The following is an 18675-nucleotide window of genomic DNA, read 5'->3' as shown; positions in this document are numbered from 1 at the left end:
CCATGGCTCACGGGCCCAGCCGCTCCGCGGCACGTGGGATCTTCCCGCACCGGGGCACGAACCCGCGTCCCCTGCATCGGCAGGTGGACTCTCAACCACTGCGCCACCAGGGAAGCCCAGATTACTATTTTTATATTACTAGTTTGTATTTTCTAGAAGATCAACGTACTTTTTTAAGTATGTAAGCCGCTTGCCCTGCTCACCCAGCCTTCCTGGGCTGGGATGTTGAGGGGGTTCTGAGGGGCCAGGGTTCACCACGTAGATAGTGATGACAGCCTCAGGGATGGCAGAGCACAAGGCAAGGAATTTGGGTCCCTAAAGGACCTCACTGAGCAGAGGTACCTGCCAGTCTCGGCCCACTGCCCACGTTCAGACCGTTATGTGAAAGAGAAACACGTGTCTATTTTAAGTCCCTGTATTTGGGGGCCTCTGACACAGCAGTGTAGACTAAACCCTAAATAATTCACATGTTAGCAGAGTTAAGGTGTGGTTAGGCATCCAGTTATCTGTAATATGGCTCTATGCTGGATGCTGTTCAGAATTATATATTTATTGCTACCCCTAACATACGTAGGTTGCAAAGACTTCCTAAGATATCACAGTGGACAAATTCTACCCATCTTGCTTATAATTTTGAATTCCTTTTAATGTTAAAACCAAGTATATGCCAGGTAGCACTTTTGGAAGATAGAATTCTTGACAAGCTTGTGTCCTTACTTAGATCAGGCACTGAAAGTTATATAATCTGGCGAATTTCCTGTACGCTTTGACTTCCAGGAAAGTTAGAGCCGGGTAAATTTAATGCTTACTATAATAAACCTATGTTACCATAAGGTTCTTTTTATTGTGTTTCTTCCCCTATGTACAGTTCATCTTTGCTCGTTTGTGTGTTTGTTAAGGGACTTATTATATCCACCGTCACACCTCTTGCTGCCCTGCCCGTGCTGTTCCCCTGCCATGCATGTCCTTTCCCCTGTGCACTCAAAAGACCCCTCTTTCCTTATGACGCATTTGAAGCGTTTTCTCTCTGCACTGACAGCCTTCCATACAGGGCGCTCCTAGACTTCCACTAGAGCTTCTGTCATGCCGACTTTGCTTTGGCTTGTTGACAGCGTCTATTAGAGTGTGAGCCTGTGGTGACCCTCACTGCTAATTGCCCTCTTTACAGGTAGGAGTACGTTTGTCCTAGATTGATTTTCTGTACGTCGATCTCCTGCAAAACTCATGGAGACTCTAGCAAAAGCCGAGAGCTTGAGGCAGTCGATTCTGGTAGGTTCCTGAGGTGACCATGCCATAAAAGCTGTAATGGTAGGGCTTCCACCCCATCCCCTGACAATGACACGGGAGGGGCTGGTGGTCTCCTAACCATGGAGGCTGAGATGGAGCCAATATCCCACCGTGACATAGACTGATGTTGGATCCTAGTCTCTGACCTGGCTAGGGAGGAACCAGCACACTAACTGTGCAGCTAAAAAGCCTCACAGCCCAAGGGCCACTGTCCATCCCTCCCCCAGATTCTGATGCCCTGCTACGGCTCCATGGGTCCCCTCGACAAACAGGCTCCAGAGGACCAGCTATGTGTGCTGTCTCCCTGCTTACCTGCTTACTTCCACACCTGGGATCCATTCCCCATTTCTTCCTCTTAGTAACAGAACCTCACGAAGTTCTTTTGGCACAGCGGCTACCCAAATAAAGGCAATTTCCCCAGCTACTCTTGCAGCCCACGTGACCATATGACTAAGAAGTAGCCAGTGGAGTTTGTACAGAAGTGATGTGTCCAAGTTCCAGATCACATTTGTATTAGGAGATTGTGCGCCTCCCCCCAACCCCACCCCATCCTCCTACTGCCCGTCCTCTGGGCTGGAGCGTGCAGGTGGTGATCTGAGTGAATTTTGACCATTGACCACAGTATGACGATAACACCCTAGAGTGTGACAAGGCAGTAAGACAGGAGGGCCTTGGATGCTGGAAATGTTCTGTGTCTTGATCCGGGTGCTGGTTACACAGGTGTATACACATATAAAAATTAAATGAGCTTCCCTCTTAAGAGTTCTGTGCTTTATTATACGTAAGTTATACCACAGCAAGAAAAAACACAGAAGGAACCTGGTTCCCTGAATGACCCTGTGGAGTAGAATTCATCTCTGAAGTTTTGTAACAGAGAAAAATAAACTGCTATATGGTTCGGGCCTTGTATTTGGAGAAGTTTTGTTCTAGCCATCTAGCTTGTACCTTAACTAATATATTTCTTAAGTGTAGGACTTTAAAATTTTTGTCCCCATGATTTCCGCAGAGCTTGGTGACTAAAAGATGCTCAAATATCTGTTTATCGAATGCACATTTTTGTATGTTTTTTATCAGTATGTTATATAAATTTGGAAATGGAAAGAGTTACAGCATTAAGGAGAGAGCACCTCTTCCCACACGGAGTGGAGCCCTGAAGTGGTTAGTGCAGCGTCTCAACTCACCTCCTTCCCAGGCACGTGCTTTCGGTGCGATCTGCTATAGCAGTTTTTGACTTGCTTTGCTAAATGACAAGGACTTTCTGAGACAGGAAGTGCTGCCTGCTCTGCTCTGCTGATGGGTGAGAAGTGGGTGTGGATGTAACGCGGGGAGCTGGGGTTGACCCTTGAGCGCTGAATCACGCCCTGGGACTCACCACCATTCTGTGCTCTGCAGCCGCCAGTCTCTGGGCCACGGGGAAGGGTGTAAAGGGTGCCTCAGGAGCGGCCAGGCAGGCAATGCTGTACCTACGTCCCCGGGGCAGGTTGTGAAACAGCAGGAGGAAGGGCTGACAGCATAGCCGGCAGCCTGCTGTGCCCCAGCGGCGATTGCTCTCTGGTTGGGTTGGGAACACTGGCTTCTGTGATTTGGGCTGTGCCAGGGGCTGGGACTCGAAGAGGAAGGACACACACTGTCCTGCCCTCAAGTGGCTCACAGTCTAGCTGGCAAGACATGCCCTGGACAAACATCAAAATAAAAACAGTGCTCTTTTATTTATCTGATTAAATGTCTGACACCTTTCATATATTATTTTATTTTCATGAAAGTCTGACAAAGAGTATTGTTTATACATGAGAAAACAGAAAGTTGGAGAGGTAAAGTGAGGGCCCAAGGTCAGAGCCAGGAGGCCACACTGAACTGGACCTGAGGACACAGGCCCATCTCTCTGCACTGGCTTCCACTCTGACTGCGGCCACCCCTCGCTGGAGACCAGGGGTAAGGACTGCGGTAGGGCCCTCTGCAAGGTGCTGGGATAGGGCTTCCCTAGGCCCTGACCTTGGCCTCAAAGAATGAGTGGTAACCCACCCAGAGACAGAAGGTGGGTTTGGGTGGGAGAGGGGGTCATTCTAGACAGCAGGGGCAGCACGTGCAAAGGCCCAGAGGAGAGAAAGCACGGTGCATTTTAGTGTCGTATAATTAAAGCTCTGGTGTGCAAGGGGTAAGGAGGATGGGAGGTGAGGCCAGAGAGGCGAGCACATGTCCTGTGGTGTCTCCCTTTGGGGTGAGCCCCTGGAGGTGGGGCGTTAGTCATGCATCAGTAGGGTGACACCACCGCCAATCAGGGGCGCTCATCCCTTCCTTCCTTCTTTCACTGACCAGGAGCAGGGCTCTCTGTGGGGACTGGCAGTGGACCCGTGGGAGGGAGCGTCATGCCTGGAGGTGCACCCAGGCTGTGTGGGCCCCCGGTCCCTCTTTCTACGTCAACTCCCTGGGGGACCACAGGTGAGTCCTGAAGATCCCCCTTTCCCAAAGAGTTCTGTGGTAAAAATTCATTGAGAAAATGAGGCTTATTTCTTCCTTTTTGGACATTCTTGCAGGTCAGCTTATTAAAGTCACTGAGAAGTACAGAATTATTTTGAACTTGGTATACCAGTTTCCCTAAGCTGCCGTAACAAAGTACCACAAACTGCGTGGTTTAGAACAACAGAAATGTCTTCTCTCACAGTTCTGGAGGCTGGAAGTCCCAGATCAAGGTGTCAGCAGAGCTGTGCTCCCTGTGGAACCCACAGGGGAGGACCCTTCCCGCCTCTCCCAGCTTCTGGCGTTGCTGGCATCCTTGGCGGTCTCCGGCAGCGGCAGCCCTTCAGTCTCTGCCTCGTGGTCGTCTTCTCCCTGTGTGAGCGTCTCTCCTCTTCTTATAAGGACACCAGTCGGATTGGATTAAGGCCCTACCCTGCTCCAGAATGACCTCATCTTAAACTAATTACGTCAACAAGCTTATTTCCAAATAAGGTCACATTCTGAGGCACTGGGGGTCGGGATCTCAATGCATCTTTTGGGGACAATTCAACCCATAACTCTTTTGTTTAGCCCAGAATTTCCCACTGAACTTATTTTTCTTCCTCAGAACTCTTTTGAAAATGCCCCTTAATGACCCCACAGAGCTGGTGGAGAGAGCAGCTCACTAGGGGAAATGCCGCCTGGGCTGAACAAGGTGCAGCCAGCCGAGGGGTGGGGTGACATAGGGGAGGCCTCCAGGGGCCGACAGTGGAGTTCTGCTCCCCCCTGTGCGGAAAGGGAAGCTCCGCAGGGTGGGGACACAGGAGTCAGCTTATCCACACGGGAAGGTTCTCCAGGCCTGCCCTCTGTCCTGGGCCCCGAGGACCCCACAGGGAACGTGGGCTGGAGCAGGATTCGGGTCCAGGTCGTCTGTCCCCAGAGGAGCTTTTTCCACTTCAGGGCCCATCAGAGCAGAGAGGCTGCAGAAGCACAGCAGGTGGCGTGTCCCAGCTCCTGTCACCCCTGGGCCCACGCCACCTAACGGGCTCCGGGCTGAGATGTGGGTGGCGCTGTCACATCGACTGAGCTGGTCTGTGGAAAGCACCCAAAATAGCCCACTGGTAAACAGGTTTTCTCCCTGCTCATCCATTTCCCCTCAACTGGGCTTAGACCTCTGTCTATAGCTCCCACCCCACGCTTTTTCACTTTGTTATTTCTGGGGAGAAGATGAAGAAAAAAATTACAGTTTTCTCTGTGGTAAAAAGATGTGGATTCAAGTTCAGGGTTTGCCACCAACCTGCCACGTGACCTTTAGCAAACTCTAACTTCATCTTTGCATTCTTGCATCTTTCTGTTTATGTGATGGAAACAGTAATAACGGTGACCGTGCTTCCTTCCCCAGCTGTGGTGAGGGGCACGTGGGTGAGAAGCAGAGAATGAACACTCATGACCACTTTCCTCACCTTGATTCTGTGCAGGGGCTATTCTGGAAGCAGTGACCCTAAAAGCTTCCTGTCAGGCGCGATGCACACAACGCACCACGTGAGTGAGATGTGGCTCTTTATTTATTGCTCTCTCTATACACAAGCATGGTATTTAGTCATGTATTAATCAGAGTTCCCTCTTGTCCCTTGTGAAGTCAGTCACTCCTCCCACCCTCATCCCCTGGCAACCTCTGGACTTCTGTCCTTAGAGTTTTGCCTTTTTCTGAATGGCTTATAAGTGAAGGCATACGGTAGCTTTTCATGTTTCACTTCTTTCTCTTAGCATAATGTTTTTAAGATTCATCTGTGTTGTTGAATGTGTCAGTAGTTCATTTTTTTATAGCTGAGTCCATGGTAGGAGCCTAATACAATTTATTTAGCCATTCTCCCGTTCAAGAACGTTTGGGTTGTTTCCAGTTCGGAGCTTTTATGAATACAGCTTCTGTGCACATTCAGGTACAAGTCTACAGCCATATGCTTTCATTTCTCTTAGGAAAATATCAATACTTAGATGTGGAATGACTAGATCATATGGTAGGGGTATGTCGAACTTTTTGAGAAACTACCAAACTGTTTTCCAAAGTGACTGCCCCCAAGCAGTGTGTGAGTCCCAATTGCTCTGTATCTTTCCAAGTACTTAATATTCTCTCTCTCTCCATATAGGTGTGTGTGTATATATGTATACATTTTAGTCATTCTTATAGGAGTGTGGTAGTACCTCATAGTTTTAATTTGAATTTCCATAATGACGTTGAGCATCTTCTCATGTGCTATTTACCATCCATGTTTCTTCTTAAGTGTCTGTTCAAATATTTTGCCTGATTTAAAAATTGGCTTGTTTTGGTGAATTTTGAGATTTTAGGAATATTTTAGATTTGTTAAAATCATGTATATGTTTTGCAAAATTTTTTTCAGTTTATGGGGGTTTTTTTTCATTTTCCTAAGTGTCTTTCAAAGAGCAGTTTTTAATCCTGAAGAAGTTCAATTTTTTCCTGTTTTGATTACTACTTTTTGTGTCTTATCTAAAACAACCTTGCCTAATTCTCAGGTCAGGAGGATTTTCTTTTATCTTTTCTTCTCAGTGTTTTATAGTTGTTGGTTTTACATTTAGGTCTATGATATATTGATATCTTGAGTTAAGTGTTGTATATGGTGTGAGGTATGAGTTGAGATTCTTTTAATTTTGTGTATGGATATCCAGTTGTTCTTGCACCATTTGTTGAAAAGACTAAACTTGCTCCACAAATTATCTTTTCACCTCAGTAAAACATCAATGGACCATACATGTTTGGTTCTCTTTCTGGATTCTCTGTTTTGTTCCACTCATCCACATGTCTTTCTTTCATTGATATCACACTGTCTTGATTACTGTGACTTTATATTGTCTTAAAATCAAATAGTGTGAATCCTTCCACTTTGTTCTTCTTTTTCAAAATTATTTTAATTTTTTTTGCATTTCCATACAAATGTTTGATTTATTTCTACAAAAAGAGCCTGCTGGGATTGGATTACTGTCACTCAGAATCTATAGTAGATCAATTTTAGAAGAACTGACTTATTAATAATATTGAGGCTTCTGATCCATGAACATGGTATATCTCTCCATTGATTTAGGTCTTCTTTGATTTCTCTTATCAGTGTTTTGTAGTTCTCAGCATACAGAAAACGACATATTTTAAAAGCTTTATGACTAAGAGTTCCCTGGCACCCAGCAGACCTGATGTGAGGATCATAGACCAGAAGAGGCCTGGGGGTGGGGCAATGATGAGGAGGCTATGTGGTGTGTGGCCTGGTTGCAGGGGGAGCCCGTGGATGCCAGGCCATGATGCTAAAGGACTAGGCAGCACAGCTAGGGACTAGGGAGGACAGGTATCCACCTTCTCCCTCTGGGCTTGAGCTGCCCTCATACATAGATACCCTAGGGAGGATAAGGGGAAGGGGCAGAATCTAAATTTAAGTGTATATGCAAAAGAGTCAAAGTTTAAAATTGGAAGTGACTAGGTGAAGTTAAAGTCGAATTCCCACCACCTGCCCGTCATCAGCAGAAAAGACTGGAAAGCAGATCAAGGTGTTGACAGGTCCATGCTGTCTCTGAAGGTGCTGGGGACGGACGTGTTGCAAGCCTCTCTCCCAGCTTCTGGGAACCTCGGGTGTCCCTTGGCTTGTCGATGCATCCCTCCAATCGTCCATCTTCATAGAATGTTCTCCCTGCATCTCTTCACACTGTCATCCCTCTGGGTGTGTCTGTCTCTGTTCCCCTTTTTAAAAGGACACTAGTCATATTGGATTAGAGACCACCCGGATGACCTCATTTTAACTTGGTGCTCGGAGGTTTCACACACAGGATTGTTTTCAAGTTTCATTTACTTGACTTGAAAGTTTCCCAGTGAGAAATCTGAGGCTTAAGAAGACAAAGCTAGTGAGTGGCAGAGCTGGGCTTCACCTGGGTCTGTCTGACTTCATCGTGCTTTGGAGTCATAAGTTTTATAAATTTATTTATTTATTTATTTTTGGCTGTGTTGGGTCTTCGTTTCTGTGCGAGGGCTTTCTCCAGTTGCGGCGAGCAGGGGCCACTCTTCATCGCGTTGCACGGCCATCTCACTGTCGTGGCCTCTCTTGTTGAGGAGCACAGGCTCCAGACGCGCAGGCTCAGTAGTTGTGGCTCACGGGCCCAGTTGCTCCACGGCATGTGGGATCTTCCCAGACCAGGGCTCGAACCTGTGTCCCCTGCATTAGCAGGCAGACTCTCAACGACTGCGCCATCAGGGAAGCCCTGGAGTCATAAGTTTTAAAGAGACGGCTTTGCGGGTGTTACATTAGCTATGTCCCTACATGTGTATGCGTGAGGTCCTTGACAGCAGGGACTCATCAGATTCATTTCTACCTCCGCCTTGAGAGCATCCAGCACAGTAAGAAGCCTGTGGTGGGAGGGGCTTGTGAAATGTTTGGTGGCTCCATGACGGATGGGCAATGGATGGATATAGTGACCATCATCCTCCCTGTGAGAGTCCGGCCAGCAGCCTTTATGCCCGAGAGTCCCTAGGCACAGGCTGGGACCACCACTCTGAGTGCTCAATCCGCTCTCCTTTTTGTGTGAAAGGTAAGTGAAAAGGAAAAAGGATTGCTTTCTTGGTATTCCTTGAGTCCTGGATCAGAGGATGCCCAATCTGGCTTCTTGGCTTTGAGTCTGCTCTCGCCAGGATCTGTCCCCATTTGCTTTCTCATGTCTGCTGGGATAGGAAAGGGTTCAAGATCTATGGTCTGAAAACAGTCACAGAAACGCCTTCAGAAACTGACACGGCCATGTAGGAGGCAGGCGCCCTTCTTAGCCTGCCTGCTGGCAGAGATGTGGTTGTTTAGCTACGTTCATTTAAAAGTCAATTTACCCCAGAGACGGGGAATAGAGTGCTCTAGAGCTCAAATGGTGTGATTTTTGCAAAAGTCAGATGCTGGGTAAATCAACACCACTCCCGTTTTAAAACTATCAAAATGTCTACTTGTTTAAGCTGTTTATTTGGTACAGACAGGCTGCCAGGACTACAAATGAAACGCTTGTTCCTGCTGATGGCTTTGAAAGGCCAATCTTCCTTTCATGCTAAGAATCCCAGTAGCTCAACCCCTGCAGCCCTCTCTGGTCTGCCATCTTTGCCTTGACCGTTTCTCGGAGCTGTCATGAGCATCCTTGTCGGGTGGGGGGACAGCTTTATTAAAGACGGAGCTATCTCTGTCTGAGGGATTATCTCTTCCATTGGTGCTGGTATTATTTAACTCTTGCTTTGCAAATTCGTTTTTCACGTATTTGCACACGCACTTTTCCTGCTTGAGGGCAGCGATCATTTCCTACGAGGCCTTCACTGTCTCACACATAGCGTTAAATAAATAGATGCGTGCGCACGTGCGTGTGTGTACGTGCCTGTATACATAAAAATGGGCACTGTTACCGGGGTTGGGAGAGTTAAAAAGCCAACACCCCCTCCACCCCCACACACACAGGGAGGCAATCAGCAGATACATTTTAAGCCCAGCTGCTTGGGGGGTGGAGGGGGAGGTTGATAACAGGACCATGTCAGCAATTATCATTTAGAGGACTTGATGTATTGGGGAGAAGCTTTTAAGGAAACAGCCCAGATGTCATTTTCTTCTAAACCCCACTCAAGGTTCTCACTGTGGCTGCCCAGAGAAATAGAGGTGCCCATCTGCATGGGAGGTAAGTTGTCCCTTCATACATTTATTCAAGGGCAGAAGAAGACAGGGCCAGTGAGAACAAGAAAGTCAGCCAGTGGGAGACAGGTGAGGGCAAAGATGCTGAGACTCTTCTTTCATCATTTTCCAGCTTGGGACCTTGGGATGTCACTTGTAGATCTTCCTGAGAGTAAGAAGTCGATTTGCGGTTAGCACAGAAAGCAGTAGAAAGAAAGAGGAAAATGATGTGGCATATCCCAGTTACCATGGAGGAGAGATTAGCTGTGAATAGTAGAAGCTGATTTTCTGCACTGCGTTGATGGCTCAGGAAGCTCTACTCATTCTACCGTGTGGTTCAGCGTTTCTCACCTACCCCTTTGGTTGTCTTCGTAATACGTGTTCTTTATGTGTTCAAGTGACAAGAGCCTCAGGTATTGCTCACGGGGTGGATCCCACTGACATTCTCAGGTTTGAGGTCTTTTGAGTTTGTGCCACCCACTCCTGGCATACAGGCTGCACCCTCAAAACTTGGATTTCCCAGAATTAGACTCCATTTACATATTCATGCCAAACCATATGCCCCCGTCTTTTATTCAAAGCATTTGGTTGCCTTAGGATGGCGTCCCAAGTCCTCACCCCCAGGTACTAGCCTGCTCTCCGAACGTACAGCCTCTCTCTACACCTCTAAGCCCTCGCACTGCTGGATGAAAAGTGTTCCCTTCCCCTAACTGCTTGTTAGTTTCTCACTCATCCTTTAAGACTCCATGTCAACTTTCTGAGCTAATTTCTTGTCTGTAAAACTAGAGTAAGTATCTGTGTTAGTCTGGGCTGCCATAACAAAATCCTGGGTGGCTTACACAATAGAAATTTATATGTTCACAGTTCTGGAGGCTAGAAAGTCCACGACGAAGGTTCTGGCCGATTTGGTTTCTGAAGAGGGCCCTCTTCCTGGCTTGCAGGTGGCCACTTCTCGCTGTGTCCTCACCTGGTTTTTCCTCTGTGCACACACGAAGGAGGCGGGGGGAGGGAGAGACAGAGAGAAACAGAGAGACTAAGAGACAGAGAGAGAGGGAATGAACAGCACTTCTCTCGGGTGTCTCTTCTTGTAAGGACGCAATTCCCATTGCATCAGGGACCCACTCTTGAGGCCCAATTTAACCTTAATTACTTCCTTACGGGCCCCATCTCCAAATCAGCCATGCAGGGGGTTAGGATTCAACATGTGATTTGGGTCCATAACACTGAGATAGTTCATAGCTGGTGTTTCAGAGCCAGGAGCACACAGGGCTAGAGGTTAGGAAGTAGACGCCCTACTTGACAGGTGGGAAGCTGAGTCCCCTGGGGTAGTGACACAGCCAGTGGGAGGTGCGGCCAACTATGTGCACCACATCTTCGCTCTCAAGGAGCAATGCTTGGGGTAGAAACGGCTAACAGGTGGGGACATCAGGAAAGCTCTTGTTTGTCTGGTAAGTGTTCGCCTGCGTCTGGGCGGAGAGGGTCAAGGCACTTGTCAAATGTCACCTGAGTACAAGTGGGCAATTCCTCAGGGCCAGATGAATTTTGGAATCAGATTTTTTTTTTTCAAAATTAAAAAAACCCATAAAACAGTCTATGTTCTGTACATTGAACAACATCGCCAGGAGGTCTAAAGGTCTGGACAGCACCCTGTAGTCAAACACGTAAATATTTCTGGGGACAAATCTAAGTGGGACGGATAAAGACAGCATGTGAAGTCAGAGCTGGCATTGCCACCAAATAACAATGCCACAAACCTATGAAAAGACATATGGAATGGCCAGCCGTGAACTGTGCAGCGTGACAATTCAGCAGACCTGGCCCTTTGCAGAAAGAGAAGGAAAAATAGCATATGGAGAGGAGGAAAGTTGGCGAGTCTGGGGATTCCTTCTGAAGCCGCCCCTCCAGAGACACTGGGTGGGGGGCACGGTGAAGGGAAACCCCAGCGATGGCTCCCATGTGGCCAGCAAGTCAGTCTCTCTAGCAATTTTCCATGCACTGCCTGCCGAGCTGCAAATTGCCACCTCCCTCCAGGCTGAAGTGTACAGATGTTTCTCTCTGATCAAGACTGTAATTAACACCTGTCAAAGCAATGGGCTGGGATGGGAGAGGGATTCCACTCTCATTACGAAAACTATTCCTCAAGAAGTATTCAGTGTCTAGGAAGAACATTTCCAACTTGGAGGGATTAAAGAGCCGTCTTATAAAATGAAGAGGCAGGTGGTGTTTATCTGGGCTAACGCCTGTGAGTTTACATGTTTGATTTCAGCGAGCGTGCTGACAGATGCCTGATGAGCTATGGAAACTTGTTCAATAATGGCCCCGTAGCCACACACGTTCATGCCAAATCTGGGAATGACATTTTCCTTTGCTCCTCTTGAGTCAGAGAATTGTCTGTGGGTAGAAGGGGTTGTTACTTTTATCGCCATAGTTATTTCACACAAAGCAAAACAAGGGAAAGATTTAGCAGCTCTGTTTATGATAAATTATTTTTAGGGACCTCTGCAATCAGTTAAATATTGAGTGGCAAATGAATTGCTGAGAAGGTTGTGGTCCTATGGAACATACTTGTACATGTCACCAGGGTTTTGTTTGAATTTTGAGAGGCGCCAAAGTTGGTCACGCACAGATAGGCTGACACGGCCATAATGATAATTATAATGAGGACAGCTGTGCAATACCTTTTGGGTCTTGAGAATTTTCACATTCATGATCTCCTACGCATCTGACAACATCCTTAAGATATACTTTCTGTTCTGATATGTCCAGTTTATAGACTTACATACCGACTCAGAGTGGTTGAATCGCTTGGACAGAAGAAAGAGAGGAACTGGTCTTAGATGCCATACATTATTCCAGAGAAGAGTCCCCCATCCTCCTGCACTGGGAGGTGAGGGTGGGAATGGTGACGTGAGCCTTATGAGGACACCAGTAATTGGGTTAGGGTTCGGGATAACTCATAATTCATGTTTAAATTGATTACATCTGCAAAGACCTTCCTTCCAAATAAGGTCACATATATTTGGTCTTTGACCAGTTCCTGGCATAGGGCTCCTGAAACCCTTGGAATCCTAAGAGAGGAGAACAATAAAGGTGGTTTTGTTATGTTAATGAGGGGGGGACTTTTGGAAAACCCCTAAGGGTAGGGACTGGTGGCTAGGAGAACCCACCAAGAGATTAGAGGCCTGGAACTTTCAGTCCCACCCCCCAGGCCTCAGGGGAGGAGACAGGGGCTGGAGATTGAGTGAAAATCACCCGTGGCCAGTGATCTAATCAATCATGCTTTGCAATGAATCTCCATAACCCCGAAGGAGAGGGCTCAGAGAGCCTCCAGGTTGACACGCTGGGGTAGCAGTGTGCCTGGAGAGGGCACGGCAGCTCGGCACCCTTTCCCTCATACCTTGCCCTGTGCCTCTCTTCCGTCTGGCTTTTCCTGAGTTCATTCCTTTTTATAAGAAATCAATAATCAAGTACAATGTTTCTCTGAGTTCTGTGAGCCACTCTAGCAAATTAATCGGACCCCAGGAGGGGGTCATAGGAACCTTCAATCTATAGCCAGTTGGTCAGAAGCACAGGTGATAATCTGGACCTGGGACTGGTCCCCGAAGTGTGGGGAGGATGGTAGTCCCGATCGAGCCCCTTAACCTGTGGAATCTGATGCTGTCCATCTCTGAGGGGACAGTGTCAGAGCTGAGTTGAATTGTAGGACACCCAGGTAGCGTTAAGGAATTGGTTACGGATGGCGAGGACCCTCACCACCGCACGCCCGCACCCACACACGTTGGAATTGCCATCAGAAGCCTCATAGTCACGTTCACAGGGTTAGGACTTCAACATATTTTGGGGGGGGCACAATTCAACCCGTAACACACTATAAATAATGAGGTCTGGGATACGAGTGATGGTTCTATAACCTGTCATACTATGGAGGGTAACACAACTGTGCAGTCACTGGTTGCAACACAGCCTCAGGACATCGAGGGGAGCAAGCCTGTGTCTCCGATTATGTCGTGAGGATGGGTGGCCAATAAAATGAAGTCCCAGGTTACCCACCGATGTTGCCCTTGGCTATGGGCGTTTATGTGATGAGGCCTTCAGCTCTTTAAGAATAGCTCTGTTTTAACCCAGATTCTCTAGGAAGCCAACCCTGAGGCAAGATTTTTGGGGAGAGGGAGGGAGATGTTGCAGTGCCAGGAGGCAAAAGGGTGGAAGGAAAAGGAAATGAGACAAAAAAGGAAGGAAACAAATACAAAGCAGTACGAGACCAGGCAGGCCAAGACCCTAAGAAAAATGGAGCTGATTTCAAGGTCGCTCGCTGTTTCTGGAGAAGCTGTGTGAACCACCGCATCGAAGAACAGCCCGCAGGGTGGGTGATCTCTAGGAAGGGCAAGACATTCATCAGCCAGCCCTCCCCGGTCTCCCGTCTCTCCTGGTTAGAGTAAACTGCTCCACAATTATGGGCTGTCTTGCGGAGCCCGTGGGCAGCCACTGGGCAAAACGGAACCAGGCACCGCGCTTCACCTGAGCCCAGAAGTGGAAGGAGGAGCCAGGTTGGTTTGGCCGTAACCGCGTGGGCTCGGCCGCCACTGGGGTCGAGGACAAGCCCAGACCCTGTGGTCTAGGCCGGTGGCGGGCCACGCCACTGCAGGCTGGGCGGCTGAGCATCCGAGATGCCGTCCAGTTTGGCTCCCTGGGGCCAGCAGGTGCCCCGGGTGCAGCCCTGCAAAGGGCCCAGAGCAGGAGGGTGGGTCAAGCGGAGCAGCAGATCTGGACGGATTCCGTCTCCAACTGTCTTGACTCTGTTTTGGAAACGCTTCCTTGGATTGCTAACACCTCGCTGCCATTAGTCTGTGGACATTTTGAATGTGCGAAGTTGATCTCAGGGCTTATTGGAAATACCAGCCGCCGGGTGGGTGCACAGACCTGCCGCACCCTCCCACTTGGCTCCAGGAAAGGGCTCAGATGGAAACCAGCCCCTGCGTGAGCCCCTCCCGAGGCCTGCACCCAGTTTCACATGGGAGAGAGTCTGTGCCAAGTAGGTGCTCGCCATTCCTTAAATGGAAGCACAGACCTGCAGTCTGAAAACCCTGAGAGGAAACAGCCACGGTGCAGCTGCCCTTCCTTGGCTCAGAGACGGGGTGAGATGAATCTGCCTTGACAGGAGCAGTGCCCTGGTCCCCCACCAGCCAGGGCTCATCCACAGCTGTCCAGCCCTCCTGGGCCTGCTGCAGCTACAGGGAGCTCTTCAGCGAGGGCATCGCAGGATCATGCATGGTCAGTGACTGATCAAGAAGGGGTGTCACGGTCTGGCCATCCTGCCCGATTCTGCTGGGTGAATACACCCCAGAGCTCCCCTTAGGGCTGGCCGGGCTCTGCCGGGCTGCGTAGCAGCTGACCTCGCCCTCTGTTCTTTCCCCGGGTCACAGGCCTCTATCCCCAGTGGACTTCCAGCAGAGCCCACCAGGCATCACGGCTGTCACAGGTCCTGTATCTCCCTCCTGAGACAAGCCAGATGTGGAAGGGGTGATGGCCTCCACCAGTCTGCTGAAAGAGCGAGTTAGCGATAAGAGTGGTGCAGATGAGCTAGGTCAGGGGCTCTGGGCGGGGAGGGAGTGCTGGGTGCTGTTGGCTGCAGGGAGGTCAGCCAGAGATGAGAGGATCTCAGCTGCCACTAGGCAATAGGGAACATTTATGCAAATTAGGAGAAGGCGCCACCTGTTTCCCACTCCCCACCTGGATGAACCCATCCCCGCAGGCACAAGGCTTGGTGTGTACAGAGCCCTTTTGAATAAAGAAATGGTGCCCCCTCCCCTGGGCAGAGGCAGCCCTGCCCTGGGGAGCATGGCTTGGCGAGGGGAGCATGGGCTGGCTTTCAGCCCCTCTGCCAGGAGCCTTGGTTCTGGGCACAGAATGCAAAATTATATACAACAGCCCTGCTCCCAGACTTTGCTCAGAATCCTGGAGCAAACCTTGGCCTTGGAGAGAGTCAGAGAAGATAGATATGGGGCATCTCAGGTGGTCCCAACTGTGGGCCACACGGCATTCATGGGCACCTCTTCTGTCACCCGCAAACCCAAAGTGGTTTAAGCAATAAGGAAGTGGATTGGCTCACTGGACTAGAAAATCCAGACGGTTCAGTCTTCAGGATTAGTTTGATCTAGTAGTTCATCAGTCCAAGGACATTTGTGTCTGTCTCCATTCTGCCATTGACCATGTCTGTTTCAGTTGAAGGCTGGCTCTCCTCATGGTTGCAAGGTGAATGCCAACAGCTTGCAGAGGAACATGCTTCCACATCCATGTCCAGAAGGAGAGGGAGCTTCTCTTCCCTCATCAATCAAGCAAAAACCTTTTGCTGCCCCTTGATTGGAACAACTTAGGTCTCATCCAGTCTTCATCGCCATGGCCAGGGGAATACTCTGAGAAGTTTGGAGCTGGGCCGCTTTTTTTCCCTCCTGAAACGATAATGGGGACGAGGGAGATGTATGTGTCAAGGGGGGGATGTTAGTGGGTTAGAATGATTGGGACTCCACTTTGAGGCCGAGGGTGGGGTCATCCTATCCAGACTCCACAGCTACTACCTCCTGGTGGTGGGTGTGGAATGAGAGCTGGAGAGTGAACGCAGTGAGTGATGCCGTGTTGGGCACTTACGAAGGCACGTGAGCAAAATCTGGACGTAAGCATCTCCCCAGTTCCTGACTTCTCCCTGCTACTTTCTCTGTCTGACTGTGAGCACGTTGTTATAGACAAGGACGTGAGAACTCATCTACCGGCACTGGCAAGCAAACCAGTTTGAATCTGCTTTCTTAGGTCGCATTTCGAGCTCAGTATTATGAAAGACGGGTGCGATGATAGCAACTCTTTACATCCTGGTTCCCAATGTGCTTTCCTTATTGCTCTACGTGACCACCTACTGGAGGTCTAGCGGGCATTTTCTCTGTTTCGTAGAAGAGGCAGCTGAGACTTCAGAAGGCAAAGTGACATGTCCAAGTTCACACAGCTACAAGATGGCAGAGGTGGGACTCAAAGCTTAGTTTTCTGCGAGAGATCCAACCTCTTGCCTAGAGAGATATTGCCCTCATGGTCTCGGGACATGGAATGACTTCACTATCAGGAAGTGGCAAAAGGCCTCTTTTCTTCCTGAGAGTTTTCCTGTTGCACCACTCCCTCCTGTTCCCTGCAGGTCATGAGCTCCCCACCACTGGAGGCATCCAAGCCGAGACTGAGCGCCTGCTTGGAGGGATACAGTGGATAGAAGGTTGACCTAAACAATTTGAGTCTCCTTCCAGTTCTGAGGTTCTGGGGCTCCAAGCTCTCTGGAAACCTGCCACCTCCCAGGGTCCATCTGTACACACGTGAGGTCCTATTTGCTTGTCATAACCACATGAAGAAGAACTTTCTGTTCCCCAAAGGGCCCTGGTGTGACCAAGGCACAGGAAGCTCCCGAGGACACTCAAACCATATACATTTGGTGACTGCATACTGATTTGGAGGAAGGCACTGAGCTCATGACGTCATGATTATTTGGCTCTCTTGTACTGAAACATCCCACAAATGACAGTAGTTATCAAGTCCTGCCTGTCATGACACTTTCTTCAAAACATGAGAAGATGTGCCTGAATTTTTTCTCCTTACTCCCATCCCCCTTCCTTGCCCCCCTCCATCCCTCTTCCCGCTCCGCTTCCAGTTCACATTCAGCCCACACCACTCACCACTTCCCACATCATGCCCTTTCTCTCCTCGTTTGACCCCGTAATGTCCCCTTCTTTCCCAGTCTCTGGCCAGGAGCAGAAATGGAGCCGGGGTACCAGGAGACAAGCATTTGTCAGATGTTTCCAGGACAGGGCCCTGAGCAGCTCGAATACGTGTTAATGTCAGGAGCTGAGCCGAGGTCCGTGGCCCTTTGCTGAATTCCACGGTGGAAGAGGGGGCGTAAGGAGAGGCTGGCTGTCTCCACGCCTGAGGTTCCCTTTCCCCCGTGCTGTGCGGGAGATCACAGATTTCCTACACGGCAGCCAAGTTCAATGAAAAGCACTGGCTCGGACATATACACCCAGATAGATTTGTTTTAAAATCACTAGCTATTTACTTTTTAAAAATTTAATACGCTTTATTTTTTTAGAGCCGTTTTAGGCTTGTAGCAAAATTGAGGGGAAAATATAGAGAGTTCTCACATACCCCTTGCCCCTACACAGGCACAGACTTCCACTGTCCAGATTCTCACTAGAGGGCACGTTTGTTCCTAAAAATGAACCTACACTGATACATCATTATCACTTAGAGTCCAGAGTTTCCATTAGGGTTCACTCTTGGTGTTATACACCCTGTGGGTTTGGACAAATGTGTAATGACACGTAGCCACCATTATAGTATCATACACAAGAGATTCACTGCCCTGTAACACCTCTGAGCTCTGATTCATCCCTCTCCTCTCCAACCCCTGGCAACCACTGATTTTTTTTACTGTCTCCATAATTTTGTCTTTTTCCAGAATGTCATAGAGTTGGAATCGTACAGGATTAGTCTTCTCAGATTGGCTTCTTTCACTTAGTAATATGCATTTAAGTTTCTCCCATGTCTTTTCATGGCTTGAGAGCTCATTTCTTTTTAGCAATGATTGATATTCCATTGTCTGGATGTACCATACTTTATTCATCCACTCACCTATTGAAGGACATTTTGGTTGAGTCCAAGTTTGGGCAGTTATAAATAAATCTGCTATAAACATCTGTGTGCAGGTTTTCATGTGGATATAAGTTTTCAACTCATTTGGGTAAATACCAAGGAGCAGTTGTTTTTTTTTAATTTATTTATTCACTTATTTAATTTTTGGCTGCATTGGGTCTTCGCTGCTGCACGCGGGCTTCCTCTAGTTGCAGTGAGCAGGGGTTACTCTTTGTTGCGGGGCCCAGGCTTCTCATTGTGGTGGCTTCTCTTGTTCCGGAGCACGGGCACTAAGCGCGCGGGCTTCAATAGTTGTGGCACAAGGGCTTCAGTAGTTGTGGTTCGCGGGCTCTAGAGCGCAGGCTCAGCAGTTGTGGCTCACGGGCTTAGATGCTCATGGCATGTGGGATCTTCCCGGACCAGGGCTCGAACCCGTGTCCCCTGCACTGGCAGGCAGATTCTTAACCACTGCGCCACCAGGGAAGAAGCCCCAAGGAGCAGTTTTGTAAGAAACTGACAAACTATCTTCCAAAGTGTCTGCACTGTTTTTCCCACCAGCAACGAATATTGCTCCACATCCTCGTCAACGTTTGGTGGTGTCGGTGTTTTG

This window comes from Stenella coeruleoalba (genome assembly GCF_951394435.1).
Source record: "Stenella coeruleoalba genome assembly, chromosome: 13".
Classification (NCBI taxonomy): domain Eukaryota; kingdom Metazoa; phylum Chordata; class Mammalia; order Artiodactyla; family Delphinidae; genus Stenella; species Stenella coeruleoalba.
The sequence above is the reverse complement of the archived record's forward strand: the minus strand, read 5'-3'. Positions refer to the sequence as shown.